Source organism: Aquarana catesbeiana, linkage group LG11 (genome assembly GCF_042186555.1).
Source record: "Aquarana catesbeiana isolate 2022-GZ linkage group LG11, ASM4218655v1, whole genome shotgun sequence".
Taxonomy (NCBI): domain Eukaryota; kingdom Metazoa; phylum Chordata; class Amphibia; order Anura; family Ranidae; genus Aquarana; species Aquarana catesbeiana.
Window position 1 is genome coordinate 191,195,003 of NC_133334.1, and position 17,474 is coordinate 191,212,476.

General features: G+C 43.3%; 1 protein-coding gene and 2 long non-coding RNA genes across 7 annotated transcripts in view; 2 read left to right on the forward strand and 1 right to left on the reverse strand.

Moving 5' to 3' along the window:
* The window catches only part of CCS (copper chaperone for superoxide dismutase), a 277,092-nt gene that overhangs the window by 134,371 nt on the left and 125,247 nt on the right, over positions 1 to 17,474 (forward strand). The window lies entirely within an intron of this gene.
* The window catches only part of LOC141112364 (uncharacterized), a 237,596-nt gene that overhangs the window by 7,334 nt on the left and 212,788 nt on the right, over positions 1 to 17,474 (reverse strand). The window lies entirely within an intron of this gene.
* Positions 6,708 to 12,093, forward strand: LOC141112362 (uncharacterized). Its single transcript, XR_012236583.1, has 2 exons — positions 6,708 to 7,929; positions 9,180 to 12,093. It is a non-coding gene; the product is annotated as an uncharacterized lncRNA (long non-coding RNA).

The following is a 17,474-nucleotide window of genomic DNA, read 5'->3' on the forward strand; positions in this document are numbered from 1 at the left end:
TGATATCTATGGACGCTAAATAATCTCCTTTTCTCAGAGATTTTATTATTGAACGAGCAGACTCCATACGGAAGGACCGGACGTTTACAAAGAGGTTGAGAGCCTTGAGGTCCAAAATGGGCCTGCCTTCCCCATTTGGTTTCGGCACGGTGAAAAGGTTTGAGTAAAACCCCTTGAATCTTTCTTCGTGTGGAACTTTGACAATTACCCCCTGCTTCTGCAGATGCTGCAATGCTAGGAACAGGCATTTCTTTTTCTCTGGATCTGATGGGACCCTTGAGTACATAAAACGGTTTAGAGGAATTTCCCGGAACTCTATTCTGTAACCTTGTCTTACAGTGGAAATGACCCATCTGTTTTGGACCAGTTGTTCCCAGGCATCCAAAAACAGCCGAAGCCTGCCCCCCACCCTTGAGAGCGGGGGCGCCCCTTCACAAGGTTGACTTGGAGTTGGACTTGGCTGGCTTTTGGGTCCAGGGCTTCCTCTGACTCTGAGGTCTTTTAAACCCAGACGGTTGAGGCCGTCGATACCGCTTGGGAGAAGAAGCACTAGGCCCTGGAGCACTGGGAATTTTAAAAGAGGGTTGCTTACTTCTTCTTTTAGTAGGGAGTAGGGCACTTTTTCCTCCTGAGATCTTTTGGATATATTTATCCAGATCCTCGCCAAACAATCGTTCTCCATGGAATGAAAAAGCTGCGAGTAGCCTTTTGCATGGCGTCTCAGCAGGCCAGTTCTTTAGCCACAAGACCCTGCGCATAAGTATTGACAGCAACGCAAAACGAGACATCTGCTGGATCGAGTCTTTCAATGCGTCCACTGCAAAACATAAAGCATGAGGAAGCTCCGACAATTCCTCGGTAGGTTCCTCCTGGCAAGGTAGGTTTTGTATCAACCTTTTAAAGAGGTCTTTTAGGGATTGGCAAATCCCAATAGCTGCAACTGCTGGCTGAACTGCTGCACCAGCCACAGCAAAAGAATATTTTAATAAGGACTCCAGCTTTTTATCGGCCGGATCCTTAAATACCTGGGCATTATCCACTGGACAGGTTAAACTCTTATTAACTGAAGAAATGGCGGCGTGCACCTTAGGTCTATCCCATTTCTTCCTGAACTTTTCCTCCAAAGGATATAAGATAGAAAACCTTTTTGGAGGTAAGTATATCCTGTCAGGATGATCCCAGTCTGCGTAAACCACCTGCTCCAATAATGGATGCAAAGGGAACGCTTGGGAACCTTGCTGAGGTTGCAAGGATCCCAATGTAGAACAGGAGAGTCCAGACTCCTGAACCGGGGGTAACTTAAACCCAACTCGTACCATCTCAGTCAGAGATTGGATAAACAATTTTTGGGAATGGGAGGCTGAAATTGGCTCCTCTGAACCGGAGTCCTCAGCTGAGGATTCTTCAGCCTCTCCTTCCTCTCGGTCTTTTATGGCCACCTCCTCCAAATCCTCTGCCCACTCTGGTTCCAGATCACCTGGACCCATCTGGCTATAAGAGTCCTGGTGCTCTAGTGATTCTCCACTTGGCCCGGGCTCAGGGTAGGGAGATCTATTACGCTTCTTCCCTCCCTGTGTTACAGAGACAATCATGCCAACTATTTTGCCTTCAAGGCCCACTAGGGCAGATGCCAAATCATCCTTTGTAACTTAAGCCGAGGCAGGAAAATTGGTAGTGGCCACTATGCCTGACAAATGCAATGGCTCAGCCAGGCCAGATGCAGCAGGTCTTTCAGGGGAGACTGAGGCTGCATCAGCATGGGGTTGGTCTCCTGTTTTTAAGGGAGGTACTCTTACCCCTGTGCTTGCCTTGCTCCCTGTACCTCGTTTTCTGGAAGACATTGCTCACTTACAAGGAAAAAAGTACTCTCCACAAGCTGTAACCAGCGTTCAACCTGTCGCAACTGTGTCCAAAAACCTCCAGACTCACGTGCTCAAGTATCGCTCTGTGCTGTCCCAGCGCACGTCAGGAGCTCCAGTCCTTATAAAGCCTAACTTGACGGTCCACTGAGCGTGCGCCCATGTGATCAGCGGCATGCACGTCGCATCTGCCGTGCCTGACGCACGCGGCGCATCTGCGATGCGCACAGTATTGGCACACACCGACGGCGTGCACACCAGAGGTGCGCGCACACGCAGTGCAAGTGCACGCCCCGCCATAAGTGCATGCCATACCGGACAATCTGTAACCTCCAAGACACAAGTTACTAAGGTTTTTTCAGCAGAAAACAGAGGGAAATATATAAAAATTCCAAAAGGGCGTACTAACCATCCCAAGCAGCAGGGCCTATTTTACCAGGCCCAATCTTCCCCCATCACGGCGGGTAGCGCCTCTGAGGACCTTCAAGGACCAGGTCCCCCATTCTTTGGGGTCCACACCCTTGGACCTGTAAGGCACCCTTCTGGTTTACCTTGGGCAAGTTTGACCAGGAATACCAACTTAACAAGGGTCCAGCGCCATATAGGACATGTTACAGGCAAAACCTCGCTCTTGAACCGAGGCTCGGGTACCATCCACTTTAGCTTTCTTATGCCATCCGAATGGATCCGATTATAACATCCTCACTGGGACATCATTGAAGAATTTTGAAGAGCTTCAACAGCCATGACCATCACCTTCAGGACACTGGTGAAAAAACTGAGGTACTTCCTGTGTAGGAGGGGTTATATGGGAGGAACCGTCTTACTATTGGATGCCAGTATCCAATCACCTAAAGGTAGCGTATAACCCAAATAGTCATTATTATGGTGCTCTGTCTCCCGTGATGTATGATAAAGAAATAACCGCAGATATGATCAAATACCACCAAAAGAAAGCTCTATTTGTGGGGGAAAAAAAGGACATCAATTTTGTTTGGGTACAGCGTCGCATGACCGCACAATTGTCAGTTAAAGCGACACAGTGCCGTATCGCAAAAAATTACCTGGTCATTGCGCAGGGGCTGAAGTGGTTAAACATTTAGGTAACGCTTGCATTTTCTAGTCTAGTTCTCTTTTGCTAGACCCATCAGTGATATGCTTTAGAAAAATTTTGACAGGCTCATAACTAGTTAATTTCATCACGTTGCATACTTTTAAAAATCCAAAATTGTACACATTTAATCCCCTTATCCAACTCTGTCAATCTGCCATAAAAATTAACATACACAGAAACCCAAGGTAATGGATCATAACTCCTTCTGGTATTAGATCTGGTCTGTTTTGTCCAGCCTATATTAGTCTTTGTGTCATTTCTTAACCACTGTCCATAGCTGTCTGTCATGTCTTTCATAGGACTTAATTTACTTTGCCATTTTTTTATTTCTACCTCTCCCGGCACGAGAGATCCATGGGAGCGTTGTGCTCCCAATCTAGAGTCCTCACTCTGAGTCTCTACTATTTGTGGGTCGTCACCCAAAATTTTTTCTTCCCCCGTGCCACACACAGTAGCTGTCAAATGGCACTTTATTACGTTTGGCCACACAGGCCTGTACACTTGCCACATAGGCATTACTCGCCACACAGGCTCACTACTACAGTCCTCTGGTCAGACCTTCACACAAGTCTCATAAATCTATTGACACCCCAAGCATAGAAACAAAACATCAACAATGTTAATAATTATCGGCACTATTATTTCTGCAACAGGTGAAGTAAAGGAGTTATTTGGATCAAACTGTGTAACATCAACATTACTCTAGTTTACATCAACAGCATAAGGTTCCTTCAGCCAATGGACCCCAGACACAACTAATTACTCACAACGGAGAGCAGAATAAAAATTAAATTGATTTGGTCATGAGGGCTGCACACCGCTCTTCCAAATCATCAGCCCGACTAGCAGTTGAACGTACACACTCTGAAGCAACTGCTAGCTGGTCTTTTAATACCTTCATTTCTGCTGCTGCCTTCTCCCTTCTCTGTGATTCAGTATAGAGAGCATGAAGAAAGTACCAACCCACTGTGGACACTGTCCCCTTCCTTGCTTTACTTAAATCCAACCCCTTAAGGCTAAAATCTAAAAAATGATCTGAGACTTTATCATCCCAAGTCTTATTTGAAGAAAGAAGCATACTTTGCAAATTTTTTAGCAAGAGGCTTCCTTAATTGTCTCTGGCCCAGATAGGTAAGCTGCACACTCCATTCAGGACACCAGAAACCTCTGCAGCCTTGCTTTTCCTAAACCGCTTACGCAGCATTTTTAGCTAGCACAAGCTACAAAACACACCAGAGAAAAACGCAGCAACAGGCGCCTCTTAGTAAAACTGTTTTGCATTTAATAACAGATAGCATTAAATCACTCACATGTAAAAAACTGTTGTCAGGCACAGGGGGGTCCAGTTTAGGCCATATATGATCTCTGCAGCTTAGATGGAATTTCAGCTCTGTTCCTCTCCACTGTCGGCGTATTGATCCACAGTGCACTTCCGGTATACGGGCGGGATCCACAGCGAGGCTTGGAGCGCGGCCAGACAGTCACAAGGAGGCTGGGGTGCAGAGTTCAAGGTATTGGCTGTACTGCCGTAAAGCGACACGTTTCTGAGCATGCGGGGAAGGCACGCTCCTTTGTCAAGCTATAGTCAATGGGCTTTTCGTGGTCTATTTATATGCCTGCACGGCACTGCCACCTAATGGTAAAGTTTGATATTGTCGGCTGTATGAATACAGGAGCAATATGTTTATAGTGACAGATCACTATGAAGATGGGAAAAAGAACATAGTGTGTATATATCGGAATACTTCACTATTGTCTTTTTGCAGATAATAACATTATGATAATACTGGATATAATGATACAAAAGCAGAAGACATGGTAAATTTATACAGAAAAGAAGAGCATATTAAAACATCAATCTTAAACATATATTATGCAGTGTTAGGTATGGATGTCGATTAGCCAATTATTTAGAATACTAAAAAAAATAGCTATCCATGCAGAAGCCATGTTATACACTAGATGAAAAAAAAAAAAATAAAAAAAAATATATATACATATATATATAGATCGATAGATAGAGATATATATATATATATATATATATATAGATAGATAGATAGATATATTACTGGCCTAAATCTGTTATGAAAAAAGGGGGGGGGGGGAAGGGGGGGATAGTCTAGGCATAGTGTCCCCCGCCATTTTGCAGAACACCACAACAAATCCACAGAAGGTCTCGAAGTTTGGATTTTGGAGCAAATGCCCAAAAATTTCTCTGTAGCAGAAAGATTCCACAAACTGTGTGAACGCGAGACCTTCTGTATTTATTCCTTAGATACTCTAAATCCTGGTGGTATCAATGAGGAGTTGGAAATCTCAACTATCTTGTAACATACAAATCTCATGTTATTAAATATATTTTCCAATTCTCCTCTCTTACTCCAGGTGAATTTACATGTTGACTCCCTTTAAAACCCTATAGTCTTGAATAAAGATCTTTGGGTTGGTGGGCCCTTCTGGCAGCTTGTAAGTAATAAAACTCTGTCTCCCTCTTTTCTCCCCCCCCCCCCTCCCCCCCCACCTTTTCCTTTTACCGTCTCCTTCTTTCACCACCTTTTTCCCCCTCTCTTCTCCCCCCTCCCCCCCCCCCCCCCGTTCTTCCCCTCTTCTTCTTTTTCCCTTTTTGGGTCATTTTCCATACACTGCCTTGCTCATAAATATTAATCTACCATGTGAACCTATTCACTTAATATAGATTTTAACACATTTTTAACGTATTATCCACATTGGATTTATCATACCTATTTCAGTAATCTTAGTGTAAATTATAGTGTGTATACATATATATGTGAAAAATAATACCATCCTTTAAATAAACAAATAAATAACATTTATTTAAGAACATTAAATAATCCCCCCCCCTTTTTCACACAAGATTTAAGCAAGTAATATATCTGTGTGTGTGTGTGTGTGTGTGTGTATGTGTGTGTATATAATATATATATATATATATATATATATATATATATATATATATATATATATATATATATATATATATATATATAATTTTTTTTTTTTTTTTTCATCTAGTGTATAACATGGCTGCTGCATGGATAGCTATGTTTTTTTAGGAGTCTAAATAATTGGCTAATCGACATCCATACCTAACACTGCATAATATATGTTTAAGATTGATGTTTTAAAATGTTTTAATATGCTCTTCTTTTCTGTATAAATTTACCATGTCTTCTGCTTTTGTATCATTATATCCAGTATTATCATAATGTTATTATCTGCAAAAAGACAATAGTGAAGTATTCCAATATATACACACTATGTTCTTTTTCCCATCTTCGTAGTGATCTGTCACTATAAACATATTGCTCCTTTTTTCATACAGCTGACAATATCAAACTTTACCATTAGGTGGCAGTGCCGTGCAGGCATATAAATAGACCACGAAAAGCCCATTGACTATAGCTTGACAAAGGAGCGCGCCTTCTGCGCATGCTCAGAAATGCGTTGCTTTACGGCAGTACAGCCAATACCTTGAACTCTGCACCCCAGCCTCATTGTGACTGGCCGCGCTCCAAGCCTCGCTGTGGATCCCGCCTGTATCCCGGAAGTGCACTGTGGATCAATACACCGACAGCGGAGAGGAACAGAGCTGAAATTCCATCTAAGCTGCAGAGATCGTATATGGCCTGAACTGGACCCCCCTGTGCCTGACAACAGTTTTTTACATGTGAGTGATTTAATGCTATCTGTTATTAAATGCAAAACAGTTTTACTAAGAGGCGCCTGTTGCTGTGTTTTTCTCTTTTATATATCTGGAGTGGCTTCAACTCCCCCCACAAGGCTGCCCTACTGTACAGACTGTTCATCTTCACACAGAGCAGTAATTGCTCAAATGACTTTTTTATGAACTTGCAATGCTTAATCCCATACTTTGACCTGTGCCGCTATCTATTGTTGTTTTCCTACACAACACACCAAAAAACAGGTCTGCTTCAGTTGAATTATAACGCAATCCTGGCACAAGCCCCCAATTGCTTTTCTTCCTTCTGTCTAGCAAGGTTACTTTGCAATATAAGCAAGAAAGCTGAGACCTCTGCAGTGTGTAAATGTGCTTTTACTGATCAAAAAATGCTGTACATACAAAACTATTACAATATTAGGAATACAAATCAAGACTGACAGATCGATAAAGCAAGATGCCTAGCAGATGAGCAGAAACTATGGTCTGTAACAGTAGAAATACACTTACAAGTTACTTAACTCCGGTTACTGTGTGTTCATGATCTCCGTTGACAACGAAGACTCAGGCTGCACTCACACCTGAGCGTAGCGTTTTTGATCGTTTCTTCCGGCATTTTGTCACGCGTATTTACGTGTATTTGCGCGTTTGTATACAGCGTTTTCCGGTGTTTTTGAGCTTTGGCGTTTTTTTTTTTTTAGCCAATAGGAAACATGATCATCTCTTTCATCATTTGTTGCTATGTTTTTTTATTTTTTTCATCTGCTTCCTGGGTGAATATTCTTCTTCCGGTTCATCATTGTACTTCCTGCTCCATGTGTTTGTATTGTCCTCTGCAAAGATGAGTGATGATGAGTTGGTGTGTTTTGTGGCAGCAGCCACTGTTACGTCATATTTTCTGCATGAAAGAGAGAGGAGAAGAGGGCATGCAGATACTGGGTTCACCCCGTAATTGCTGATCGAAAAGAGAGAGGCCAATTTTGGGTCATGTACAGTGACCTACATGATCACGAAGATAAATTTTTGGACTACATTAGGATGTGCATAAAAAGGTTAGTAAAACTGATTTGGATTCATGATGTTTGACATTGTTCCTTTCTTAACATGTCCACTAATAAACCCCACATTTTTTTTTTTTTTTTTGATCACAGCTTTGATGAGTTAATGGGTTTACTCAGTAGTCGGTTGCAACGAATGGATACATATTTCCGTAACAGTATACCCCCTGTGGAACGACTAATCATCACACTAAGGTAATTTTTTCTTATTTTTTGTAATTTTTTAAAGACTGATACATGAAGAACCCAAGATTAAAAATTTTGTATATGCATAAAATAAACACCAAACACGCGTTTTTTAAGCAAAAAAACCCTTTTTTTTTAAATATTAAATATTTTTGAAATATAACTTTTTCTGTTCCTTTATTTTTTCTTCACATATACAGCTCAACAATAAAAAAAGAAATAGAGCTAACGTAGCTCATAAAAAAAAACAAGAAAAAATTTAGAGCTGATGAAATGTTTGGGAGGAGTTGACTGCCTCATTTGCTGACATCACCACATTCATGGCATGGCCATAATGTGACCAGGTGGAGGTAGAGGGGTTTTCATTATGCTGCCAATTAGAAGGTGGTGTTGGCAGAGGAAGGTAATTAGAAGGTAGTGGTGTTGGCAGATGAAGGTAATTAGAAGGTGGTGCTGTTGGCAGAGGAAGGTGGGTGGCAGAATGTGGTGATGACAACCGAGATGGGGCGGGGGGAGATTTGCATAGGGACCATAAGGTGGTGGAGGTTCTGAAGACCTATATGTGGTGGTTGGTGGAATAAAAGTCACGATGTAACGGATGGTACCTGCCAACATGTCTGCCTGGAGTTCTGATGGTACCTTCTCCATCAGACCTTCCAGACACCTTGCGGAAACCTGCACATGCGACCTGTTGCTGTTCATTCTTTCAGACATACTGGCCATAATGTCCAACATGCGATTAAAATCAGGTTCAGGAGCCCTCCTTCTTGTTGCTCTAGCAGGTACACGAGCACATATGGGTGGTGCGGACTCCTTGTCCCCCACAGGTGTTGCAGATGTCGAACGCGCTGGAGTCGACAATTTGCTCTCCGGCTCTTGGCCTGCTTGATCACTGGCAGACGTTTGGCCTGCTTGCTGACTGTTTGCATCTGTGTCCAAATCATTATTTGGAGTACTGTCCTCCCGGCAGTTTTCAGTACTGAAAACAGAAATTATTATTACAACTTTCTCTTTACATTTTGTTTAATGACATTCGTACAGATGATGGCTTACCGCCCCAAAGCCAGCAATGGCCGAAGGAAATCCAACTCTTTAGCATGCACGTATTCTCTAGGAGCACACGCCACAGATCCACTCCTAAATTCCCTGAGTAGTCTTAGATGTCGAGTGTAGGCATCACGTATACTCTTCCACTTCATTTTGAGCAGTTTAACTGTAAAAAAACTAATTAAAATATATATATATTTATTTCTTTGTAGGTACCTAGCAACCGGACAATCATTAGCAAGTCTACACTATGCCTTTCGGGTTGGAAAATCAACAGCAAGTTACACAGTCCGTGACACCTGCTCTGCTATTTGGGATGTGTTGAAGGATATTGTGTTTAACAAACCTACAGCAGAAGAATTGTCACAGATCTCTGAAGTTTTCTGGCAACGCTGCAACTTCCCCAATTGCGTTGGAGCGATTGATGGGAAACATATTCGGATGATAAAGCCCATGTGTAGCGGAAGCCAGTATTTTAACTACAAGAAATATTTTTCTTTTGTTTTAATGGCAGTGGCTGATGCTAATTATTGCTTCCGTTATATAGATATTGGGTCGATTTTTGGGAATTCTTCATTTGGACACATGCTGCGTACCAATAGTCTGGACCTTCCAGAAAACAGTCCACTCACGGGCACAAATGGCCCTCCCCTACACACTGTTTTTGTGGGGGATGAGGCCTTTGCTCTGAGTGAGCATCTTCTAAGGCCTTATTCGGGCACAATCTAACTGTGCAGAAGAGTGTGTTCAATTATCGGCTAACAAGAGCGCGTCGAGTTGTCGAATGTGCATTTGGCATTTTAGCAAACAAATGGCGGGTCCTGCACACTCCCATTGTTCTAAACATGCAAAATGCAGTCTGTGCTGTTAAAGCTGCATGTGCCTTGCATAACTTTGTAAGGCAACGGGATGGATTTGAGTTTGAGGACCCATTACATCAGAACATGGAAAGAGCTCATTGGACTGGTGTTCGTGGAAGCAAACAAGGTACACATGTCAGGGATCAATATGCGTCCTACTTTATGTCTCCAGCAGGACAGGTCCCATGGCAGCTTGAGGCAATTGAATAATTTTAAACCTTTAGTTGTTTGTTAATAGAACCATATACTATGCGGTGCACTTCCTGTGTATGTTTTATGTCATTTCCTTTATGTAAATTTATTTCACTTGAGCAGATAAAAGCCACAAAACGCCCGTAGAAACGCTCGTCGCGCTAGACGCTTGAATCGAGCGTTTCCATTAGTTTCTATGGGAATACAAACGCTCCAAAAACACCCAAATCTGCCCGATTCCCATGACAAAAAAGGGTCCAGAACTTGTTTGAGCTTCAGGCGACTTGGAGTGGAGATGTGAACCATCTCCATAGAGAATAATGTATTTTTTCCCCTCAAGCGTTTTGTAGCTTGAGGCTTCAAGCTACAAAACGCTGAGGTGTGAATGGAGCCTCAAGGCTTCTTAAGCAGTTGTTGGAAATCAGGCACAAGTGTCTTAGGTATTCTGGCTGGTTACAAACCTTCTACCTCAGGGGTGTCCAAACTTTTTTCAAAGAGGGCCAGATTTGATGAAGTGAACATGCGTGAGGGCCGACCGTTTTGCTTGACATTCGTTGAACCATTAAAATTCGGTCTAAGTGTGTTAGTTCGAGCACTAATACGCTGCCCAACAAGAATTCTCTTGCCTTTGTGGCTGTGTGTGAGGAAACAGAGATGAGCTCAGGCATGTTATTTGGATATACCGTATTTATTGGCATATAACACGCACCTTCACTTTAAGAGGGAAGTTTTAGGAAAAAAAACTTAAATTTTAAATAAGGAACTGTGGAGCAAAATAATGCAATCCCACCATTGCCATCAGTGCAGCACCCACCATTGCCAGGAATTCAGACTCACCATTGCTATCAGTGCAGCCTGATTGATGACCATCGATCTGAAGCCTTGGAGGGGACAGGGAGGGGGGCAGAATGAATGCAAAAACATTACATACAGGAAAAACTCCTGTTTTCTCAGCGGCCTCTTTAATACAAAGTCCCGCATCCTTTGGTGGACAGAACAATTGTCCAATGGCAGCGCAGGAGATGGACTTCCTATTATAGAGGCTGCCGTGTAAACAGTAAATTCTCCTGTGTGTACGGCTCTCATTCTGCCTCCTCCCTGTCCCCTCCAAGGCAGCCAGCATATATATTTTTTGTGGCCCCACTGCTGGGAGATCGTGGGGGGCCACAAAAGGTATACATGTCCAAATAACCAGGCGAGCCGCTCAAAGCCGGAATGCGGACCACAATTGACCGCGGACCCACCGGACTTTGGACCTGCCTGTTCTACCTGCTATGGTGTTTATGCATGATGAACTCCTCATCTATGTCTCTGCTTCTGGCTTTTATTTGGGCTTTTGTTGACAACGGTTACAAACTTGTTTACCCTAACAACCGACTGTTCCAACTGTCAACAGTTCCCATTGTTTGAGGACAGCCTGTGTACTTGTCAACAAGGCATTTAGTTTGAGATGCATCCTCAAACAAACTCAACAGTAAACTGATTTCTGTTTCTATGACCAACTACTAAACAGATTGTCTCATGTAATGTTATGTCTGATTAATAAAATTATATTGTTTATCAAACGCAACACAAGCAGTAAAGCATAACCATTGTTTTACTCTATAAAAAAGGAAGCAGAGCCTGCATATGTAATAAGCAAGTATAGCCCAAATGCACACTAAAAAAATACAAACTAATACTAAGATTTTTTTTTAATTTAAACCACATTACAATATTATTTCCAAGGTGATCTAATTATATATGACGACATGCTCAGTGAGGTTATTGGCTAATAAATATCTCCTAAACAGTGCAAGTTGAGAAGATATTCTCTGTACCTACAGGTAAGACTTAATGTAAGCTTACTTGTAGGTACAAATTTTATATCAGAGTTTACTACCACTTTAACACACATAAGCTAAGGATAGGTGATTGAGGGGGTTAACCCTTTCACGACGAAGCCTATTTCTGACATTTGGTGTTTACAAGTTAAAATCTGTATTTTTTTCTAGAAAATTACTTAGAACCCCCAAACATTATGTATATTTTTTTAGCAAAGAATCTAGAGAATAAAATGGTGATTGTTGCAATATGTTACGTCACATGGTATTTGTGCAGCGGTCTTTTAAAAGCAACTTTTTGGGGAAAAAGACACCTTTATGAATTTTAAAAAAATGAAACAGTAAAGTTAGTCCAATTTTTTTGTGTAATGTGAAAGATGATGTTACGCTGAGTAAATAGATACCAAACATGTCACGCTTAAAAATTGCGCACACTTGTGGAATGGCGACAAACTACGGTACCTAAAAATCTCCATAGGCGACATAAAAAAAAAAAAATGGTTACCAGGTTAGAGTTACAGAGGAGGTCTAGTGCTAGAATTATTGCTCTCGCTCTGACGATCGTGGCGATACCTCACATGTGTGATTTGCACACCGTTTACATATGCGGGCGCAACTTCTGTATGCGCTTTCTTTGCTGCGCAAGCTCATGGGGGTGCTTTAAATTTTTTTTTAAATTTCATTTATTATTTTTTTTTTACATTGTGTTTTTAAAAAAAAAAAATTTTGATCACTTTTATTGCTGTCACAAGGAATGTAAACATTCCTTGTGACAGTCATAGGTGGTGACAGGTACTCTTTATGGAGGGATCGGGGGTCTAAAAGATCCCAAATCCCTCCTTTGTACTTCAAAGTATTCAAATCGCCGAAAACGACGATTCTGAATACTGTATATTTTTTAAAAACCGGCGCCATTGGAAGCCGAGTAAACAGGAAGTGACGTCACTTCCGTGTTTACAGAGCGAAGACTGGAACGAAGCCGTTTCTGGCTTCGTGCCAGTCTCTTGCTAGCCGCCGGAAGTGGCAGATCGATGATTGGGACTCCCGGTGGGACGGGAAGCCCGATAAAAGCGGGGGAAGGCAGCGGGAGGGGGGGATGTCCCCTCCAGCTCCTCTGGGATAACAACCGAGCGGCTTTTAGCCGCTCGGTTGTTATCCCTGGATAGCCGATTGCCCTCTCTAAAAAACAGTACCGGGATGATGCCTGCAGCTGTGGGCATCATCCCGGTATAACCCCTGAAACCCGAGGCCGCGTATCTGCGTACGCTCGGCGGCAAGGGGTTAAAGCTCATCCTGTGGGGCTGAGCATTGAGGGAATAATCCACATACACTGCTGGTTACTGATGTGATATTGTACAAACTTTGCTGATGTATGAAAAATAGCTAGCAAGTGCTGTGTTGTAGGAGCTATCTTACTGTTGCCATTGAGACTGGCAAGTGCAGTGGGTGTGTGGTCAGGGCAGGCTACAGAGGAAAGGCCAATGGGTATCCTTACACTACACATAGATTTTTGTACTACAGACTCTCACAAACAAACTAGCCTTTCCTCCCCTTTCACACTACTGAAACTATCCTTGCACAGGTTAGGGACAGAGATGGCTGCTGAATTGAGCTTCGCTATAAATGCTGAACCTCAATAAACAGTGGCTGTGTCATCCCCTTCTTGTAGATGGGTTGGATCAAGCAAATCAAATTTAAATAGCTCCCTGCTGTTTTCGGTTAAGAATGTGTTAACCTTTTATCAGTTGCCTAGGTCGTTGTATTGGAAGTTCCCTTATAATGTACACTTTTGTTCCTTGTGACTCTCTGGGATCAAGTGTTGGTTCTCTTTGTGTTTTCAGGAACTGCTATTTGGACTACCTAGAGGTGATTCTATGCTAATTCATCTTCGAGGTGTATTTTTATTTGCTACTGTGAGGTGTCTGACCTGACAGCCTTTCCATGTGTGAAACCCCAGTTCTTTTTGGGCCTGTAATGGGATGAGTTGAGGCCTAGGACCTTCTTCCAAGCCAGGTCAGTTTCAGATCTGTTCCTTAAAGTGGAGTTCCAACCAAAAGTGGAACTTCCGCTCATTGTACTCCTCCCCCCCTCCGGTGCCACATTTGGCACCTTTCGAAGGGGGGGGGCAGGATACCTGACTTTTATGGGTATGCTGTCCCCACTTCCGGGAGCCTCAGCTGCGGGTATTGACGTTACTGCGGGGCTCCCTCCTCCTACCCCAGCCGCCGGGCCAGTAGGAGAGAGGAGCAGCGCTTCGCGCATGTGCAGTAGGGTTCCCGGCGTGAAGCCACAAGGCTACACTGCCAGATTCCCTTACTCGCAATGGAGGCTGCAGCATCCGACAGCTGATGGAAACATCAGCTGCGGTGCCATCATCGCTGGACTCCAGGATAGGTAAGTGTCCGATTATTAAAAGTCAGCAGCTGCAGTATATGCAGCTGCTGGCTTTTATTTTTGCAGCAGTGGCCGGACCTCCGCTTTAACAATAATGTTGTTCTTCAGTCCTTCTGCCTTGCTGTAGTTTTCCAAGCTTTTTTCTTATCATACATCACAGGACACAGAGCCATAGTAGTTACTATGTGGGTTATAGGCCACCTTCAGGTGATGGACACTGGCACACCTTAAGACCGGAAGTCCACTCCCCCTATATAACCCCTCCCACTACTGGGAGTACCTCAGTTTTTGTAGCAAAGCAATACACGTGTATACCAGAAAGAAGGGAGGGACCTCTGTGTCCCGTGATGTACTTCAAAGAGAAGGATTTTACAGGTAAGCTGTTATAAAAATCCTATTTTCTTATCATACATCACGGGACACATAGCCATAGTGGTTACTATGTGGGATGTCCCATAGCAATGCCAACTGAAGAGAGGGAGACACAATAAATGTAGGGCATCATGAGACCAGAGGACTTATACTGCTGCCTGCAGCACACTGCACAAAAAGGCGATATCCTCATGACCTTTTACATCTACTTGATAAAATCTGGTAAATGCATGGATTGAAGACCAAGTTGCGGCCTTGCAGATTTGAGCCATGGAGGCTTGGTGATGCACTGCCCAGGAAGTACTAACAGCCCTGGTGGAGTTCGCTTTAATATGAAAAGATGGAACTTTTCCTCTTTAAACCATCGAAATCTATTTCTAAATAGATTCGACAAGTAATTGTTCACTTGTCAAACCTATTTAGAAATAGATTTAGATGCTGCATGTCCTCTTTTAGGACCTTCAGGCAACACAAACAAAACCTCAGTTTTGAGCAGTTGCCTTCAAATAGATTTTGACTGCTCTCACCACATCAAGAGAATGTAGTGACTTTTCTTCCACAGAATGGGGTTCTGGGAAAAATGAAGGTAGAACAATATCCTGGTTTAAATGAAAACCTGACACTACCTTCGGTAGAAAATTAGGATGAGGACGCAATACAACATTATCCTTGTGAAAAATTAAATATGGCTCTTTAGAAGAAAGAGTAGCCGATTCGGATACCCTTCTTGCAGAAGATATGGCTACCAAAAAAAAAAAAAACTAGTTATATCGTGTTGTATCGGCTCCAAAGCCTGTTTCTGTAATGCCGAAAGGACTAAATTCAAGTCCCAAGAGTTCAGGGGTGACCTAGCCGGAGGATTAAGCCACGTTACCCCCTGAATCCAACCTCTGGATTACTGGGAGTACCTCAGTTTTTTCGCCAGTGTCTAAGGTGTTGGTCACGAGTAAAGATGTGCAGTGCTGAGCTCCACTGGAGCAATCCTTGCTGGGGTCAGCTATGCAGCCAGATCCATTCAAAGTGTCTTTTCAGGCCGAATTAAATGGTACCCAGACCTCGTGGGGAAAGAAACGAGGTTTTGCCTGTAACGCTTCTCTTTTTAGAGAGCTGGACCCCAGGATCCAGAGCTTTGTTTTTTCAGCCATAAAGTTTTTTCTGGTGAGGTGTTTTACAGGTCCAGGAGTGTGGGTTCCCTGAGGGTCCCCAGTTCCTGAAGGTTTTTTAACGGAGCCCACCGTGAGAGGTGAAGATTGGGTCAGTTGGTTTTTACCACAGAAAACCCTGCGGCGGGAAAGGTAAGAGGAGGTTTCTAAAGAATTTTTAAATTTTCTTATGAAATGTCTCCTTTACAAAAGTAAATGTTGTCATGCCTAAGAGTCACCACTGGGGCTGTATAGAGCAGGTACCTTGTCATGCTTTCCTCAAACATCGCGCTGTGTCACAGAAGCAGCAGGCTTCCCTCCGGAGAGCAGCTCAGACCTCTGGTAAGATTGGGGGGATTTTCTTCCACGAAACACCCCCCACCTGGACAAAGCTCTCCCCCTCTTCCTGCAAGGGGGAAGCCAAAAACAATAGCTGATGCCGCTACGTTTTTTCACTGCCCCCGGCGGCTTGTTACAGGTCTTCTCACCACCCCCCCCCCACACACACACACACACATGCCGATCCCGTCGGATCGGAGGCCCACGCTCGCGTGGGAAAAACCTCTTTTGAAAAGAGGGGGGGGCTGCGATGTGATGGAAGGGGTGGGGCTTATCGCTGCGTTGGCGTCCTCCAACATCCCGTGGAGGAGTATGTTTAAAAGCTCAATTTTTTTGCTGGCTGCAGATGTCAGAAGGACACAATAGCACTAAAAGCATCAGGCTGATTAGTAGCAGTGGATGGACTATTGCTCAAGCAGTGGATGTGATTTCTACTGATAGTACCTCTGCTTTTGTGCATTGGGCTAAGGTCAGAAGGGGGGGGTTGAAACACCCCCCCCCCCCAAAAAAGAAGGGCTAAAAGAGTCTCCCTCAAGCTCTGGAGAGCCTACTTATCTCTACAATGGCATCCTCCCCTGAGAGGCAGTGGCTGGTCAGAGTGAGCATCGGGGCCATGAACTGTTTTCAACTGTTTTTAACACTGCAGCCCCTGTTTGTTGCTAAAAAGGTCTTTTTTTCCTCAGCCATGATAGGATTGAAAAAAAAAGTTAGCGGCTTTAATCGCATCCCAGTGTGGGAAAAAATGCGACAGGCTCTCTTACATTACCCAGGACCCTTAAACTGAGGAACTGGGGGCGGGAGAAGATGAATTCCCTCAGGGGACCGTGGTGAGGCTGATGACTCCTCTTCTGAGGTGTCAAATACGGGGGGATCAGCTTTCACAATCTGTAAGATTGATGGTGCAATTTCTTGCTGAATGGTCCGCTTCACATTTATGTACCCTCAACTGAGTGTTTGGGTTCGCTAAAGCCTCAAGCTGTGCATGCCTTTCCTGTCCATTCATTGCTGGAAAAGCTTTTTGTATCTGAGTGGTTCACCCAGATAAGCATTTCTTCCCTTTTTTCGCACTTTATCCTATGGAGGAAAAAATTCACTAAAAGTGGGGTATACCAGCAATTAACGCTGCAATATCCTCTGTGAATAAAAGTTTGACTTGTCTGGAAGACATTGGTCAAATACTTAGGGATCCAATGGATACAAAGTTGGAATTCCATTAAAAAAAAAACAAAAAAAAACACACTTTTTTCTCTGGCAGACTGAGTGACTCACACTGCGCTGACAGTAATTGGTTAATCATTGAGAGACCAGTTTAAACAGGTGCTCAAGGTTAGCCTGTTTAGCAGGCCCAGGATCTGGCAAGCTACTAGCAGCTTTATGTTTGCAAT